Source organism: Ictidomys tridecemlineatus, chromosome 1 (genome assembly GCF_052094955.1).
Source record: "Ictidomys tridecemlineatus isolate mIctTri1 chromosome 1, mIctTri1.hap1, whole genome shotgun sequence".
Taxonomy (NCBI): domain Eukaryota; kingdom Metazoa; phylum Chordata; class Mammalia; order Rodentia; family Sciuridae; genus Ictidomys; species Ictidomys tridecemlineatus.
The window spans coordinates 30284983-30304113 of NC_135477.1; the positions used below are offsets into that span (position 1 = coordinate 30284983).

Here is a 19131-nt window from a genome sequence, read left to right on the forward strand (position 1 = left end):
TAGAAGATGGAAAAATATACCCTGTTCATGGATAGGCAGAACTAACATTACCAAAATGGCGATCTTACCAAAAGTTCTCTATAGGTTTAATGCAATGCCAATCAAAATCTCAACAGCATTTCTTGAAGAAATAGATAAAGCAATCATGAAATTCATATGGAAAAATAAAAGACCCAGAATAGCAAAAGCAATTCTAAGCAGGAAGTGTGAATCAGGCGGTATAGCAATACCAGATTTCAAACTATATTACAGAGCAATAGTGACAAAAACAGCATGGTACTGGTACCAAAACAGACGGGTGGACCAATGGTATAGAATAGAGGACACAGAGACCAATCCACAAAGTTACAACTATCTTATATTTGATAAAGGGGCTAAAAGCATGCAATGGAGGAAGGATAGCATCTTCAACAAATGGTGTTGGGAAAACTGGAAATCTATATGCAACAAAATGAAACTGAATCCCTTCCTCTCGCCATGCACAAAAGTTAACTCTAAATGGATCAAGGAGCTTGATATCAAATCAGAGACTCTGCGTCTGAGAGAAGAAAAAGTTGGCTCCGATCTACATATTGTGGGGTCGGGCTCCAAATTCCTTAATAGGACACCCATAGCACAAGAGTTAATAACAAGAATCAACAAATGGGACTTATTTAAACTAAAAGGTTTTTTCTCAGCAAGAGAAACAATAAGAGAGGTAAATAGGGAGCCTACATCCTGGGAACAAATTTTTACTCCTCACACTTCAGATAGAGCCCTAATATCCAGAGTATACAAAGAACTCAAAAAATTAGACAATAAGATAACAAATAACCCAATCAACAAATGGGCCAAGGACCTGAACAGACACTTCTCAGAGGAGGATATACAATCAATCAACAAGTACATGAAAAAATGCTCACCATCTCTAGCAGTCAGAGAAATGCAAATCAAAACCATCCTAAGATACCATCTCACTCCAGTAAGATTGGCAGCCATTATGAAGTCAAACAACAACAAGTGCTGGTGAGGATGTGGAGAAAAGGGTACTCTTGTACATTGCTGGTGGGACTGCAAATTGGTGCGGCCAATTTGGAAAGCAGTTTGGAGATTCCTGGGAAAGCTGGGAATGGAACCACCATTTGACCCTGCTATTGCCCTTCTCGGACTATTCCCTGAAGACCTTAAAAGAGCATGCTACAGGGATGCTGCCATATCGATGTTCATAGCAGCACAATTCACAATAGCTAGACTGTGGAACCAACCCAGATGCCCTTTAATAGATGAATGGATAAAAAAAATGTGGCATCTATACACAATGGAGTACTATGCAGCAATAAAAAATGACAAAATCATAGAATTTGCAGGGAAATGGATGGCACTAGAGCAGATTATGCTTAGTGAAGCTAGTCAATCCCTAAAAAACAAATACCAAATGTCTTCTTTGATATAATGAGAGCAACTATGAACAGAACAGGGAGGAAGAGCAGGAAGAAAAGACTAACATTAAACAGAGACATGAGATGGGAAGGAAAGGAAGAGAAAAGGGAAATTGCATGGAAATGAAGAGAGACCCTCATTGCTATACAAAATTACATATAAGAGGTTGTGAGGGGAATGGGAAAATAAACAAGGAGAGTAATGAATTACAGTAGATGGGGTAGAGAGAGAAGATGGGATGGGAGGGGAGGGGGGATAGTAGGGGATAGGAAAGGTAGCAGAATACAACAATTACTAATTGGGCATTATGTAAAATTGTGGATGTATAACCGACGTGATTCTGCAATCTGCATTTGGGGTAAAATTGGGAGTTCATAACCCACTTCAATCTAATGTATGAAATATGATATGTCAAGAGCTTTGTAATGTTGTGAACAACCAATAAAAAAAAAAGAAAGCAGGTTCATTGTTTTTAGGAGTTGAAAAGAAAAAGGAAAATGGAACTGATTGCTTATGGGGTCTCCTTTGGGAAGATCAAAATATTCTGGAACTAGATGAAGGAAATGGGTGCACAGAAGATATATGGAATAAGTACCACTACAGTATATACTTTAAAATGCCAATTTATGTTATGTGATTTTTCACCTCAAAAGAAAGGGGGGAAAGGCACAAAATCTTAGAAGCAGAGCTAATTAAAGTAACATAGCTTAAGAACGAAACAGTTATACCTGTGCCAATAACCTGATGGCATTCAGAAATACAGAACTACTGATAAACATAATGGCCCCAAAACATGTCAAGAAAGAGTCATATCGTACTAAGAATACCCTATTTTAAAAGGTATGAAAATATTTAATATATTTTAGCATATCAAAAAATTTCATCAAAAGTAAATGGGCTGGTCAGTACAACGCAACGGCACAACACACCCATAATCCTAGCCAACTAGGAGGCTAAGACAGGAGAATCATAAATTTGAGGGCAGCAACTTAATGATACCCTGTGTCAAAATAAAAATAAAAAAGACTAGGGGTGTAGTTCAGTGATAAAGCACCCCTGGGTTCATTTCCCATTACAAAAAGAAGTTATTTAGAAAGTTCACTAAGCATTCTCATTTCTCTGACAATGACAAATTATTTTAAATTAAGATTATTTAGCATGTGTCTATATATGCATATCACAAATGTCAATCTTATGGGTTGGTGTCACCTTTTAACATTCTCTTGACTTTCTATAAAAACCATCCAAATATTTTTAAAAGCCTAACATTTTAGGGTATACAGTACATTTTCCAGTTTCCTGCCATAATAGAAACAGCACAAATTTCTCTGCTAGACTATGTATTCCTATTATTTTAGAAAATATGGTTGGCTTGATTATGAATTTAAATACAGATACTACTTACAGCTTTCTTTGAACATCCATTTATGAAAAAAGCTGTCAACAATGTGACTCAGGTATCCAGAAGACAATGAGTACATTACCATGACCAGAGGAAAGAGTCCATATAAGAAAGTAAGACACTAAAAAACATCTTCAGTACTGTTTGTAAATATTTTTAAAAGTATGATTATAGTAAATTTTATAATTCAAAATAATGAAGGGAAAGAAGAGTGGAGAAAAACAGTATATAAATACAGTATTCTTTTATTGTTTCTACTCATTTTTATAGGCATGTAAAAAAGTCAAAATATCACAAATTTAGGGTGAAAAGAAGAAAGCCCCCTTGGTATCCTCTCCCTCAATGCAATTCTTCCATGAAGCACTGTTAACATTTTGATGGGTAACATCCCAGACCATTTTCTATATATTTATAACATACCTGTTTTCACAGAAGTTAGTGCTCTCAGTTACAGATGTCCAAAAATCCAACTCAGTCTGATCTGAGCAAAACATAATTTATAACTACTGGAGATATCTAATACACTAAGCTAAGAGGAGGCTTCACTTAGATATACAAACAATGTAATTAGTATCTGGTATCTCTCATTCTCTTTGCTTCATTTTCAGGTTCAAGGTGATGCCAAGATGACTGGCTAACATCCTTCTAGGTACAAGACTAAGAAAAGAGCACGTTACTCCCAAGTCTCAGCCCAAATTTTCTTAAGCGTCAATCCCTACAGTGAGATAAATTTTTATGAATGACCAGGCCTGACTTGCAGGCGGCCTTCACTGGAGCCAGAAGCAAGTGAACACCATCCAATAACATGAACTGCGATTAGAGAATAGAGACTGGATAGTTCCCTGGAAAGAATCAGAGCATTATTATCAAATGAAGGATGGATAAGTACACACAAAAGTCATATATGGGGTTTTCTCAATTTATTCCTATGTAAATAGAATACTCTACATACTTTTGCAACTTGACTTCTTTCCAGGCCAATGCCTGAAAATACCCTTTTTAATGGCTGCAGAGTATTTCACAGAATAGATGTATTCTGGCTTATTTAATGAGATACTCACTGGTAGGACTTGAAATCTTTTCCAATGTTTTGCTGTTATGAAGACTGATACAATTTCAGTCCTTGCATGTAAAACACCCTGCACATTTACCACTTAACTATATCCTGAGTCCTTTTTATTTTGAGACAAGGCTTTGCTAAGTTGTTAAGGCTGGCCTCAAATTTGTGCCTGGCAATGCATATTAAGTACTTCTGAAGGATGAATAGATTTACATTTATTCTCATCCCAATATGCACTTCTGCAGTCCTAAAAACTTGTAACATTCAAAACAAAATAAAAAGGCCACACTGAAAATATAATTCAAGAGCTACTGGAAGGCTTATTAATTTCCCTATCTATTGCATAGCCCTTACCTATTTTTCATGTTTCTCTCTCTCACACAGAAAATGTGTTTTACAACTACAAATATTGTCATACCTAGATGTAGGATTATCTGTTCTTTGTATACTAAATAAGATTCTGGATTTAAATTTCCCTTGGTTAAAAATTATATTTAAAAACTCAGAACAGGGCAAATTATAGAATCATATAAGCAAATATTCCCTCAGAGTTGGGCTCTGAGGGAATTCCTAAAGAGCTCGTGTGGTGTGGCGTGTGCCACCAAATGCTGCAGTCTGGCTGGGTACAATTCAGGAGCCACTTATCAAGCAGAAATGAACTTTATTTTTATAACACACATGCCACACCAGCTCTTCAGGAATTCTCTCAGAGCCCAACTGCCACCACCAGCTTCCCACAAGCCTCTCATCCCCCCCAACTCCTCCTGCTCTTGAGGCTGACTGGCTGGGTCGTGTGGGCAGAGCCAAAAGAGTCCCCCAATGAGCAACTCCGTGGTCTGAAAGGGTGGGGAAACAGCCCAATGAGCATCACTGCAGAGGAGCCAATCAGCTGGCAGCTGGAAGTTTGCTGGGGCTGCTGTGAGCCAATCATCAGCTGGCAGCTGGAAGTTTGCTGGCAGCTGGAAGTTTGCTGGGGCCCCTTCGGCTGTGGCTCTCAACAGACATCTGAGGCAGTCCTCTAAAATTAGACCAAATTAATGGAAAAAAGTAATTGTTAAAGTGGAGATTATACATTAAGATAAAATATTTTTTAAAACTCATTGACAAAGGGCACAGTTGATAGAGCGCTTGCCTTGCATGCACAGGTACTGGGTTCAATCCCTAGCACCACCAAAAAGAAAAAAGAAAAACAAAAATCACTCATTGATAAAAAATAGAAATAAAAACAGTGCTGCTGATCCATAATGGGGGGGGGGAAGGCATGGGAAGAATGGAAGAACTTGGGCAAATGGGAGGGAGGGAGGGGAGGGGATATGGGGGCAGGAGAGATGACGGAATGAGATGAACATCATTACCCTAGGTACATGTATGACTGCACATGTGGTGTGACTCTACATCATGTACAAGCAGAGAAATGAAAAATTGTGCCCCATTTGTATACAATGAATCGAAAAGTATTCTGCTATCATGTGTAACTACCTAGAACAAATAAGAATAAAATGCAAAAAAGAACAGAATGTTACCCCCCCTCAAAAAAGGAACATTAAGAGAACAAAGAAGAACTCTAAATAAATATAATAAACACCAGAAGCAATGGCATATGCCTGTAGGCCAGCTACTCAGGACTCTAAAGCAAAAGAACCATGATTCCAAGGATAGCCTGGACAATATAGGCAATATAGCAAAACCCTGTCTCAAAAATAATAATAAAAGAAATAAAAAGCTAGGCATAGTGGCACACATCTGTTATCACAGCTTCTAGGGAGGCTGAGGCAGGAGGATTATAAGCTTGGGGCCTGCCTGGGCAACTTGTCACAAAAGGTTTAAAATTTCTTAGAAAAAAGTTCAGGAAGTAACTCAAGGGTAGAATGCTCCTGGATTTAATCCTCAGTACAAGACAGGGAGGAAAAGAAGGACAGGAAGTAGAAGGTTTAAAATACAAGATAAAAATAGGAGAACTAAGAAAGTTAAGAGAAGCAATTCAGGTCTAACACCACAGGAATGGAGAAAGAAAATACAAACAAAAAGAGGGAGGCAATCATAAATTATTTTTTACAGTACTGAACTATAGAAAATCAGTTTCCAGGATAAAAATGTCTTCTATATGCACAGCAAGGCATATCATATGAACCAAGGAATATCATTGCAAAAGATTCAGAACAGTAGGGCAAAAAGAATATCCCAAATGTTTATAGAGAGAAAAACAGGTCATATAACAAAAGTTCAGAAATTAGAAGGCTCCAGACTTCTCACAACAACAATGGGAAGACAAAAACAAAGCACAATGCTTTCAAATCCTGAGGTAAAACTTCCAACTGAACATTCTATACTTCGCCAAGCTATTGATCAAGTGTAAGGATAAGATGAAGACATGAAAGAAAAATCTCAAAATTTACCTGCCAGATACCCTTCCTTAAGAAGTTCCTAGAAGATACATTCCACCCAAATAGAGAATAAACAGTAAAGGGAAATCCCAGTATAAAAGCTGGGCTTCAGATCACATGTTCCAGGCAGGTCAAAGATGAACACTCAAATCATTAAGAACTTCACACCGTCTTTTCAACCTTAGCACAGAATTCCCAGGTGAGCCAGGCCCAGATCTCATCTGTATTTGACTTGTGTTGATATCTACTGATGGTTTTTCTGTTTTCCTTTCTATGTTCCTATATTCACACTGTGACTCAGCATGTAACTTGTCACATGGTGACCTCAAAAACCAATTTCAAACCAGACTACTCATTCTTCCAGATATCCAATATCTGTCCACACTACAAACCCATCAGATTCTGATTATGGTGAGCCCTCAAGTTCCTAGGATTCACTCTTGACTTAATACACCAACATCCCCAAAAGGGCTCCCAGTTAACTACCACAAAAGCTAAAGCTGGACTATGGCCCAGGTGCCTTGTTCACCTTAGCATCCCCTGGGAGACTTCATCTAATACCATTGTTACTTTTCATTGCATAGCTAGATGCAAGATTTAGGCTTATTACCAAATTTTCAAAACTAAAAACCTCAGAGTTAATTCTTATAAAAATACCAAAAGTGTCAGAATAGAAATTTCATTTGAGTAGGGAGGATAGAACCAAAGAGAACACACTGGTTAACTTAAACAGTTAATATAAAGGTTATTTATTTTATTATCTAAGACGTGTATATTTTATGCATTTTTATATAAATATATCTGACAATAATAAAAACACATTACAAAATGGGCAAAGAACAAAGTAACAGAGGACTCTTAAGTGAAAATATGGGCAACATCCGTAGAATCCAAAACAAATTAAAATAAGAAAAATTCTGCCCATCGATTGTTACAGATGTCACGTTTTTATTTTTTTGAGGTGCTGGGGATTAAACTAGGCCCTCACACATGGGAGGCAGGTGCTCCAACACCAAGCTACATTCTCAGCACCGACGTGTTATATAATTTCTTTGTTTTTTAAATAATATTTATTTTTTTAGTTATATGTGGACACAATATCTTTATTTTATTTGTATGTGGTGCTGGGGATCGAACCCAATGCCTCACGTATGGTAGGCGAACACTCTACCTCTGAGCCACAGCCCCAAATGGACATGTTGTATATTTCTAATGCCCACTGTTGGCCAGTGAAGAAAAAGAAACAGAGGATGGGGACTGGGGTGGGGAGAGGGAAGAAGATGTAGGCACTGAACTGACTTGTAAAGATATTTATTGTGAATAATATTTTTAATTTTTAAAATAAAGGAAGTTGTAGATTAAGGCATGCAATACATTTTTAAATTAAAAGATCCTCATTTCTATGTCATTTTTGTCAGAAGAAATATTCAATGACTATATGTTTGTTAAACATATTTGACAAATCTGGGCTGGAGTTGTGGCTCAGCAGCGGTAGAGCGCTCGCCTAGCATGTGCAAAGCCCTAGGTTCAATCCTCAGCACCACATAAAATAAAATAAAATAAAATAAAAGGTATTGTGTACAACTACAACTAAAAAAATAAATATTTTTTAAAAATAGACAACTCTATATAGAAAGACATTCTCCAAACTACTGATGGCGTGTTAATTCTTTAGAAGAATGACAGCATGGTACAGCATAAAAGAAACAAACCAAATCAATAGGGAGAGATCATTGGCTTTCCCAAGTACTCTCACTGAAACTAATTATTCTGATATTGCTTGTAGCCATAAGCCTCTACTGAAGTCGGCCTGTATGTTCTTGCCCTTGAATTTTAGGAATCCCTTTTCCTTAAAGTAACTCCTCCTTTCAGCTTGAACTATTAATGCACTTTGATTGCTATTACTTAGGACAGAAAGTTGATAGATCAATGCTAACTGTGTTTATTTCACAAAAGGGTAGGTTCTGTAAAGGTCTTTTGAAGAGAAGTAGGACTTAAACATGTAAGAAAGAAAGCAAAAGCAATCTAAACCTGAAAAACAGAAAAGTTGGAAGGAAAGCATTTTTCTCTCAAGTGCTAGATCAAAGAAAGAATGAATGCATAATGGGTGGTTAAGTAAGAAAGACTACAGAGGACAGATGTGAACTTGATATGAAAGGTAACTAGAAGCCATTGTTAGTTTATGAGGACAGAGAAGTTTCAAAAGCAATTATTTCAGAAATATTCTTAGAATGGCACCAGAAGGCAAGATAAATTGGCCAAAGAGTAAAAATAGAGGTGAGAAAATTAGAAGACTAGAATAACAATTAAAATTAAAAATGAGGAAACAGGGAAGTAGCAATGTTAACATACGACTCTTACACTGGGTACAAAGAAATTCCCAAAGCAAAATGCCAAGGATAAGGATGATTTGAACAGAGTGAATCAAAAGGTACCATTCCTGGAGAGTTATATTGCTCTTTACAACAAAATAAAAAGCAAAGTCATTCTACAGAGCCTAAAAAAGAAGACTCTATGAGCTACCAACTACACTTTAGTTGGTTAAACACTAACAAAGAACTAAAAAACTCTGATTTTAGCACAGCCATATTTGTGACTCAGCATGCAACTTGTCACATTACACAGAAAGGAAAATAGTCATGATTTTTTTTTTCTATAACTACTGCATTCTTGAGCTACCTACTCTTTTCCTGTAGAGATAAATAAGTATGAAACACTTATATATGACTGGAGATCAAAGTAGCTTGCAGCAGGAAAAATTTACTGAAAAATACAAGAATCTAGAAAACAAAGCAAAAAAACAAAACAAAACAAACAACAAAAAACACCCCTAAGACTTTCAAAGCAGAACTTATATAAGTGCCCTTGAATAGCTACTGTCTTCATAACTTGGAAAAAAACTGTTTTTTTGTTTTGTAGCTATTTCAAGTTTTTAAAAAATTCACCAGAGGAACTAATGCCTGTTACATTTTAAATAAGAAAAAAGTTTTGTAGAATTGACATACATAACCAAAGCCAGCTCCCTTCCAATCAATGTGACCTAAAAAGTAACTCAAACACAGAAAATAGAAATGTAGGCTTAAGTATGCAAATGTAATTTAGTGTACATGTGAGCCACATACCATTAAGGTAGGATGGCATGAATAAGTTTAAAATTAAAGATTAAAATACACAGACACAGTTCCTGATTCAGGGAAACATTTCTCATGCTATGAACTATGATGCATAACTGCTTAATATAAAAGATGCTTACCCACACATACATGCCTTAATTTACCTTGTTCATGTTGTTTCCTTTCACCAGGCATGTCATTCCCTTTCCTCTAACTAAATTCAGTAAGAGTTGAATATTCCAATTCTCTCCTACAGGGACATGAGACTTAAGCAATACTCACTAATCTTTCCCTTTCTTAAATACTTACCAAAAGGGTAGTCAGTGCTCACCACCTTATCACAATCTGGTTCTATTTTATTTGTTTGTTTGGATAGTTTTTGGTAGTACTTGGGATTGAACTGAGGGCCTTGAGAATGCTAAGCAAGCGCCTACACGGAGCTCCAGCTCCAGTCCTTTTTCTTAAATTTTATATTTTGAGACAGGGTCTCATTAAGTTGCCAAGGCTGGTTCTGAACTTGTGATTCTGCTTCAGTCTTGCAAGTAGATGGGATTACTGGCATGTGCCTTGGCAAAATGTGTTACATTGTTATGCCATTTCATCTTTTAAATTTAACCTCCCCAGATTATTTATAAACTTATATAACCTTTTTTTATTTTAAATTTAAATTTGTCCTAATTAGTTTTATACACACACACACACACACACACACACACACACACACACACATGTTCTTTGCTGTAACACCAGCATCTGGGATAGTGCTGGACTTTTAGGTGGCACCATTAGGTACCAGTCTTTGTTCTAAGTACTGGGAATACAAAAGTCAAGGAAGCAAACAAAAATCCCTCCCCTCATGGAGTTAACACTCTACTAGTTATTTAGGTGACAAAGTAAATAAGTTATATATAATACATTTAAAGGTGACACTGTTTCCCCTGCAGAAAACAATGAAGCAGGGAAGAAAAGACAGAACCAGAGAGTTCAATTTTAAATATGAAGTCAGGGAGGCCTCACTTAAAAAGGTCTTATTAGGAGCTGGAGAGTGATGTGGAGGCTTTGGGTTCATCCTCAGCAACCAAAACAAAAACAAAACAAAGTATTATTGGAGCCAAAATTTTTTAGTTATAGACAGAGACAATACCTTTCTTTATTTATTTATGTATTTATTTTTATGTGGTACTAAGGATCAAACCCAGAGCCTCACACATGCTAGATAAGCACTCTATCACTGAGCCACAACTGCAGCCCCCTGGAGCTGAAATCTTAAGAAAATGAGGGAGCCAGTACTCCAAGTAGAGAAACAGTAAATACCAAGACCCTGAGTGTACAGCATGTCTAGTCTATTTGGGAAATACCAAAAATATCAGCACAACTGAACAAAAGAATGAAAGGTAAAGCAGTAAGAGTTAGGTCAAAGAAGTAACATGGGAACAGTTGTGTTGGTACACAGCTACTCAGAAGGCTAAGGCAGGAGGATCACAAGGTCAGTCTGTGCAACTCAGCAAGAACCTGCCTCAAAATAAGCATTTTAACAAAGGGCTAGGGATGTGGTTTAGTGGCCTAGTATGCATGAGGCCCTCGATTCAATCACTAGTACTGCTTCCTCAAAAAATAGGGCTTGGGGCTTGATGGATGATGCTGTAAGGACTTTGGTTTTACTATGTATGAGATGGGAAGCTAGTGAAGCAGAGAAGTAACATGAGCCAAATTATTTTTTAAAGAGATCACATTTCAGCATTTAAGAGGAATCTAAAAGCAGAAGCAAGGGACCAGTTTGAAGGTTAATATACTACAACTATCCAGTTGATGAGATGATGGGTCTTGATGAAAGCAATAAGGCATGGTAAGATTCTGAATATATTTTGAAAAACATGACCCATAAGATCAGCTGACATACTTTCTGAGAGAGAAAAAAAAAACATATCAAGAATAACTAAAAATTATGACCCCAGTCACTGGAAGAACTGAGTTACTCTTTACTAAGGAAAAAAAAAGGGACTATGAAAGTAGCAGGGAATTATATCAAAAGGTCAGTGTTAGTTGTGTAAACTTTGAGATATCTATCTGACATCCAACTGGAAATGTGGAATGTGTAACTGGATATAGAATAAAGAGGTTTAGGTGGAAGATAAAATTTTAAGAGTCAAGAAGAGATACATGAATTTATATGTTTGGAACAGGATGAAATAAGCAAGAAATAAATACAGAAGACCAAAGTCTGAGCCTTAAAACATTACAACACTGAGAGGAAAAAGATAAGAACCATCAAATGAAATGGAAAATAAATAAACAGTGAAACTAAAGGTAATCAGAATGTAATATTCTGAAAGCCAAATGAAGAAAGTGTTCCCAGAATAAGGAAAGAATCAATTCTAGTAAAATGAAAAAACTGTAAAAGAAAGGAATGAATGCAGTAACAATGCCTTTCAACAAGTCAGAAAGGATAGAAACTAGTGAATAAGTTGCAATTGAACTTGGAAAGGAGCACAGAATCATTTGTAGTAACTAGAGAGGAGAATAAAGATGTTAGCAGGTAGGCATACAGGACTGAGAGCTTGTGAAATACCTGATTAAGTCTACCACAGAGGTTGGCACACTACAACCTGTGGACTAAATCTGGACTGTGGCCTATGTTGGAAATTTTCATTGGAACACAGCCATACACATTCATTTACATATTGTCTGTGACTGCATTCATATTATAATGTCAGCTGATAACTGTGACAGAAACCATATGGCCTAAAACATTTACTATCTGGCCATTTATAGTAAGTTTGCCAACTCTGGTATAATGGAATATTTCAAATGATACTTTCCAAATTGAGGGTCAGATAAATGGCTGTGAGGGGAAAAAGTAGGCAAGGGTCTAAAACACAATAGCATTTAATGACAAAGTGACATATTAACCTCTATACTATTTCTAGTATCCAGCTCAAAATGAATTTTATAAGCAATCAAATATTGCTTCAGTTTTGTTCTTTGTCTCTTTTAAAATATTTTTATAAATATATTGCTACATTAGTTTTAAACTGGCTGTATTTCTAAAGAGGGTATGGTTTTATCTGTTTATACTGAAAGATCTCACGAAAAGGGTGAGGGAAGAAAAAATATGTATAAAACATACATTAGCATTCCAAGTTAATTACTGTTTTTTAAAAATTCAAAATAGATAAACAACCAAGTTTTTTCCACAATGAATGACTTTACACCATTTTGTTACATTTACTTTATGTTTTACCATCCCTAAATGGCATTATCTTAAAAGGAATATAAGCATTTTACTCAAAGAAACCTCTATCTAAGTAAAAAGAAATGAAATTCCTGGTTGGCTTTCTAAATGCCACACATATTTACCTAAAAAGTCAAGTCTTATTTGCTACTATCTTCTTACTCCCCAAAAATAATGTTACAAAGCAATCTCCACCCCATCTTGAGTCAGCCAATAATCATTTCCAACTCCACTGTTTCTTTAATTATTCTCTGTGCCTATCAAAACTCCACTTACAAGTCAAAACCCATGTGTAGTTATGATTCCTTTAAAAAAAAAAACCTGCCTACATGGGCCAACCCTAATTTCCTTCCTAAATGAACTCAGATTTAAAAAAACAACTGTGCATTCATTTATCTGTTTTTTTTGTGTGTGTGTTGTTCCCTACACATGAATTTGTATTCCTTATCTGAAAGCACTTTGAGTTCTTCATACTCCTCTGATTCTTACTGAAATGTTAAGCACAGCACTGATTATTCTCAACGCATGTTTGTTGGTCTGTGTAAACTAAATATATTTCTTAAATGTGCTATATTAGATAAAGTCCACCATCCACTCAGCCTCATTCAGAATCTTAACCACTCAGGTAGCTGCACATACTTACATGTAATAGACACTCAATAACTGTTTGTAAGTTGAATGAAGGAAGAACTAAATGCATGCATGAATGATGAATAAGAAGTAAGTGAAAACCATCTTTTATAAGGTAGAGGAAAGAAGCAAATATGTAGAGTATGTGAATGACCATGCAATGCACACACCTTAAATTTATAAGGGTCACATAATCATAAGAACACTTTCTGCTGCAATCCCATTCAAATCAATTACACCTGGAATTTTAGCCCAAGGGTCTATGTTCCCTGAGACTGAAATTGGCACTCTATCACTATCCTTTTCTCATCTCTATTGGCTTCACATTCCCCCTCTACAAACGGGATTCACGTACATATGAGAAAGAATGTCACTAGCTCCCTCCCAAATTAATAACTTCAAAGAAATGGGAGCTTCTTTCCACTTTCATACATCAATTTCAAAGAATTCTAATGGGCTCTGCTTGAGTAAGACATAATCAATGCTGTAACTGGGATGAGTTATAATACTGACTGACAGCTCACCAACCACTCAGAATAGTGAGGGTTGTTTCCCAAATGGTGCAATACTAAACAGACAAAAATCTGTATGTCTTCTACCAGTCAAAACCTACAACCCAATTTTCAACAGGAACTAGTGATGCTTTACTGTATTTTGGAGTTACTTAACTTTTTATAAAGCCAATACTTGGTTTTAGCTATTACTACCTCTTGAAATAAGATTCCCCCTGGGAAGCCTATTTAATTCTTTTAAGCTTCTATTTATTTTATGGGGTGTTATTGGGGATTGAGCCCCGAGGCCCTTTACCACTGAATTACATACCTAGCCCTTTTTATTTTTTCTTTTGAGGCTAGCCTCCATCTTGTGATCCTCCTGCTTCAGCTTCCTAAGTAGCTAGAATTACAGGCTTGCATTACCAAGGCCAAGTATTTCTTCTAAGCACTTTCATTTTAATATTCTGACACTTTCTCACACAGCCAGACCAGGAAATAGGTTTATTTATTTGGGGGGGGGGGGGGAAGCACTCTATCAACTGAGCTATATCCCCAGCCCACAGCCAGACCAATCACAACAAATTTCTAGTCAAACTTTGCTCATAAATTTTGCAAGATGAAACAATCCAAATCATTTGCTAAGTCATCATACAGCAGTCTCTTATTTACTTCACTACATCCGAAGCTCTTGTTCTAAGCACTTATATTTCTTTTTTTGAATAATGTAGACCAAATATGGATTAAAAAAACTCTTACTATTCAGCATTAGTTTCTCTACTCAGGAACAACACAGTACCCATGTAAATCTCCTAGCAAGAGGCTCAAACAAATATTATAGAAGATGTTATTCAAGTAAAAAACATTGATAAATTGGTACCTCAACTCAAGCTTTGTTGCTCTCTACTCAAAATAGTTGTCATAAATTTTTTGACAAAATTAAAAATTCATGCCTTTGTGAAAAGTGGCCCTGAAAAAGAAAACCATCTGTGAAGATCAAGGAGGAACACAGTTATGATTGATAAAATAATAATGCAGGGTGATATGGTTTACTTCAGCTCTTCAGCTGTTACATACATAATCTTTTTCCTCATTTAGTGCTATATTAATGAGTATATTTAATACCTTTGATGAGAGAAATTTTAAAATACTGAGATACCCAAGAATTCTGGGATTTCAAATATCTTAAGACCTATCAAATACAAACAAGGACATCTGTGTGTGAGGAGTAGATAATCATTTCAAGGGTAAAATATTTCTCACTACATTTCCATAGCTTTCCCTCTAATAACATGGATTTATTACCAGATTTTTGCCTTTTCTTTTGTCCACACCAAGATATTCAGATGACTGTCTCCAGGAAATTAGTAATAAATCTATAGTGATTCCCACACCCTTTTCTGACTCATAATGTAGATGCTATTAATACAAATACATATTTCATAATTTTTCTTAGGTATACTACTTAGCACTGACCAGACCAAAACCAGTCACTTTTCTGGCCATTTATACAGCTATAAAATAAGTTTCTATCATTTTTATCTCCAGTGTTCATTATTCAGATGCCCCTATTACTACCTCTACATTCATAAAAATGACAAATCTAAAATTCATCTTTAGATATTTAAGAAAAATAATAAATAAAAAACTATAAGACCAAAAATTACCTTTTGGTTTCTATTAAAAGGAAAACCCATGTATAAATAATTTATTAAGACCAAAAATAAAAAATCTAACTTATAATTTATGAAAACTGATATTTAAATAACTATTTTAGTTTAATCCAGTATTAAAACATATGAACTTACTATGTAACAAATCAAATACTCCAGGTATTTCAGTCTTTACAATACCTCTTTCTTGAAGGAATAAAAGGCACACAATTTAATGCTTGGACAATGTCACAATCAGCAACCGTGATCAAAGGAAGAGATGATTATCTGCAAACAAAATGCAAGATTTTAAAATTTTGATTACAAAAACTGTTAGTGAAACATTTCTGTACTCAATTAGGTAACATTTCACATTCAATATAGCATAATTTTGAAAAACCACCTCTCTGAACCTATGCATATTACATTGTCATTGATATCCAGTGACAACATTATATATTTACAAAAGTTACAACTCAAAGCTTGGAATCAATCTAGTTAATATCTTTATTTAATAAGAGAGGGAACATTAGTCTGGCCCAACCCTGTTATCCTACTACCATATTACCTCTTAACAATTCTCACTCTGGTATAATGTCCTATGAAAATTGCTCATCATGTGAAGTCAATATCCCATTCACTGCCTACACACCTGGATCAGATAATAAGTAAAATTTCAACATTTTGTAATAGTCCTTTTCTTCTGATCATAGTGTTTTGTCAATAATCTTTTAGTAGAGTACCTGAAGGAATCTAGGCAAAATTCAAGTCTCATATAATTAAAAAAAAAAAAAAAGTTGTATTAGTGCCTTAAAGCACACAATACTCCAATGAGAAAAATTCCAAACAAATACAAACCAAAAAATAACAATAAAAAGTACGTTAAAAGGGCATTGTAAGTTGTATTTTGAAGTCAAATTACAGATACAGGCTAAAATTTTTCTCTTCATATTTCAAAATAGAAAAACTTTGGGCATCATAGGATACTATTACCAGAAAAGACAGGATATGAAATGTGACATAGTAAAAATCTGAAGCACTTCTACGTTCATACAGTAGATATTCACTGTGGTCACTGACCTTTTATCTTTTCGTACAACCATATATAAAATGTTTTGAATTGGTAATTACAATTTTAGCAAAAACCAACGTGGTCTACTGTTTACCTTCCCCCACAAAATGACGATGCCCTGAAAATATTAATGCAACATAATGTCTGTAAATTTCAGGGGAAAAAAGATTTGCTGAAAGAAAATGAACCGATTTGTATAGATCTGGAGTTAAACTCTAACAATGACAAGGAATTTCCATGAGTCAATTAAAATGGTAGTTATCTATTCAACCTGAAGATATTAACTTTATGCTCAAATTAAACCTCTTGCTGCAGAAAAGGCAATTCAAACAATATCTGTAGATTATGACTAATATGCACAGACTCTCAAATTAATTTCCTAACCTGATGTGTTTGTTGTCTTCACTGTTCATGAGTAAGACAATCATACAAAGTTCAACATTCTTATGAATCCTTTAAACACTAATTCCATTTTCCTAGAGTTTTTTTTTCTTTTTTTTAAGACTTCTGGTAAGAAACTCAACCATGTTTTCACTAAAATGGTTCACAAACACTAAAAGACCAAATTTTAAACATAAAAAAGGGAAACCGAGCCTCAACTTTTGTTTTCGGAACTTTAAAGATACAACTGTCTCACTGGTCTACTTAAGAACTAAAACATTTTATCTTACGTACATTCACCCCCATATACTTTCAATTACCAAAGACACCTAGTCAGAGACTACCTACTCGACAAAGAGGACACCATGTTAAGAACAGTTTCAAAATGGACACTTCAAGTGCAAAAAAGCCAGTTACACCCAAACTCATCTGCCATTGAGTGTGGTTGGGGTCTACAGGTAAGAGCACCTTTGCCCAGCTCTTAAGAGGGCGAGAAGGGTGCGAGCGCCTGGGAGCTTGGCACCTCTGCAAGAAACAGCCCCCAATGACCATAGACTGAGACCATAATAGGGATGCCGTCGAGTCGGGCTAGCGAACCTACAGCTCGAGGGGTGGGGCCTGAGGGGTGCCCATGCAGTCTCGACGAGCCCCGGTAGCCGCCGAGTGGTGCTTCGAGCGCCGCGCGCCCCGCTTCGCCCCAAACACCGCGCCCGATCCGCCCCTTCCTCCGGGGTTCCGCTGCCCCCTTGGGCGCGCGGAGGCACACCGTGCCGCGCTCCCGCCCAGTCCCTAGGATGTGGGAGAGTGGAGAGTCCCAAAAGCTCAGACTTAAAACAACCCCCAGCTAAGAAGCGAACAGACCTGCCCTAGCAGTCTGCAAAAGCGCTGAATAAAAAGACTGACTTCTCCAGAAAAACTTTGCAGCAAGTTAGGCGGAAGCGCTGCATGGCCGGGACTATTTTAACAGGCGCTTCCTATCACAAGAGGCGGATCCCCTAGCCCGTATTGGGGACCCGAGAGCCCCCACAAATTCGCTCTTTGGCTCCTAGCTGGTGCTCTAGAAGTCCCGGCATCCTAGCCGGTTTGGGCGGTCCCGCTCACAGGGAATACCTGTCGTGGTCCCCATTGCCTGCGAGTCCCTGATGGCGGCCATTACCCCTCCATCCGGGTATTTCCGGAAAGCCGAGCGCAGCGCTATCGGGAATGCACGTTGCGGCGGAGGGATCCGCGCTGCACCTGAGGCGGGCGGAAGACAACGGAGGCCGGCTGGGTCCGCGCCTCATCTTGGCGAGAGTAGGCCATAGAGCCGGACTCTCGGCTGAGTTCTGTAGTTAGCGCTCTACCCTGTCTACTGACTTGTGGCTCCCCATTTTGCTCACCAGCAGCTGCAGAGATCCTACTGCCAATGAAATGACAGACAGACGTTCATTCTGTGCTCTTCAAAGTAGACAGCAGAACAGGAACTGTGTGCACTTGGCAAGCTCTTGCCGACTGGGAATGGTCTCAACTCTGAGATTTTAATCAGTTCCGGTTTAGCAAATGGCGTCTTCCCACCACTGGCCACTGACAAGCAGATTTTAGCAGCCATTGAAGCCCCAGTCAACGAAAGAAGCTGCCGTCCACGACGCTGGGAGACGTGTTGAACTCCCAACTTATACATATTTAACAATTGGTCTAAAAGTTGTCTTTACAGTGAGAGAGGCTCTCGTCCCAATCAAAGGAATCTTCCCCGCGCATTCCCCAACAGGACTAGACCAAGAGCACAAATGTGGCCCCTCTTCTCTCCTTTAGAGCATTTCAGAAATGCACCCTATTAAATCAGTCTCATTCTTTACACAAATTATCTTTCTTAAAAAAAACAAGTGAGTCTGGGAGCAACTGTTACAAACTAACAACAGAAAAAGAAAAAAGGGGTGGGGTGCAGAGAGATATGACAAGATATTACGGGGTGTTAAGATGACATTTTTGGCTTCTATTTTATGTTCCGTGTTTGTTTTTTCAGCATGTGTATCATTTGTAATATTAAAAAAAAAAACTTTAAATGATAGGTATGATGAATACTTTTCATTGTCTTAGAGTATGCTTTGGAAAATTTCGATCCATAGCCATACACAAGGTTTTCTCTATTATTAATAAAAATAGCATGCGAAGGATCCTCATTTTGTCTTAGGAAGCTCTATTTGTCACTGTGCCTGTTGATCTAAAAATTCCGCCAAGAAAAGGAGAGTAATCATAAAGAGAAATTCTTACGTAAATGTCAAAAGGGACACGGTGGAATGATACACATGTTTACAA

The 19131-nt window shown here is 37.0% G+C and overlaps 2 protein-coding genes across 8 annotated transcripts in view; both read right to left on the reverse strand.

Moving 5' to 3' along the window:
- Positions 1-17995, reverse strand: part of Dntt (DNA nucleotidylexotransferase) — a 193361-nt gene extending 175366 nt beyond the window's left edge. For 2 of the 6 annotated variants that reach the window (XM_078034290.1, XM_078034077.1), the window contains exon 1: positions 15540-15663. The gene's annotated coding sequence lies outside the window, so the exon portion shown is untranslated. Of the gene's footprint in view, positions 1-15539; positions 15672-17437; positions 17479-17946 lie in introns of those variants that run through there. The other 4 variants (XM_078034178.1, XM_078034156.1, XM_078034224.1 and 1 more) reach the window with 4 other exon arrangements.
- The window catches only part of Znf518a (zinc finger protein 518A), a 35225-nt gene extending 17230 nt beyond the window's left edge, over positions 1-17995 (reverse strand). The window contains exons 1-2 of one of the 2 annotated variants that reach the window (XM_005335286.5): positions 17947-17995; positions 15585-15671 (exon numbers count right to left, since the gene is read on the reverse strand). The gene's annotated coding sequence lies outside the window, so the exon portion shown is untranslated. Of the gene's footprint in view, positions 1-15539; positions 15672-17946 lie in introns of those variants that run through there. The other variant, XM_021733221.3, reaches the window with a different exon arrangement.
- Positions 17996-19131: the final 1136 nt, after the last annotated feature.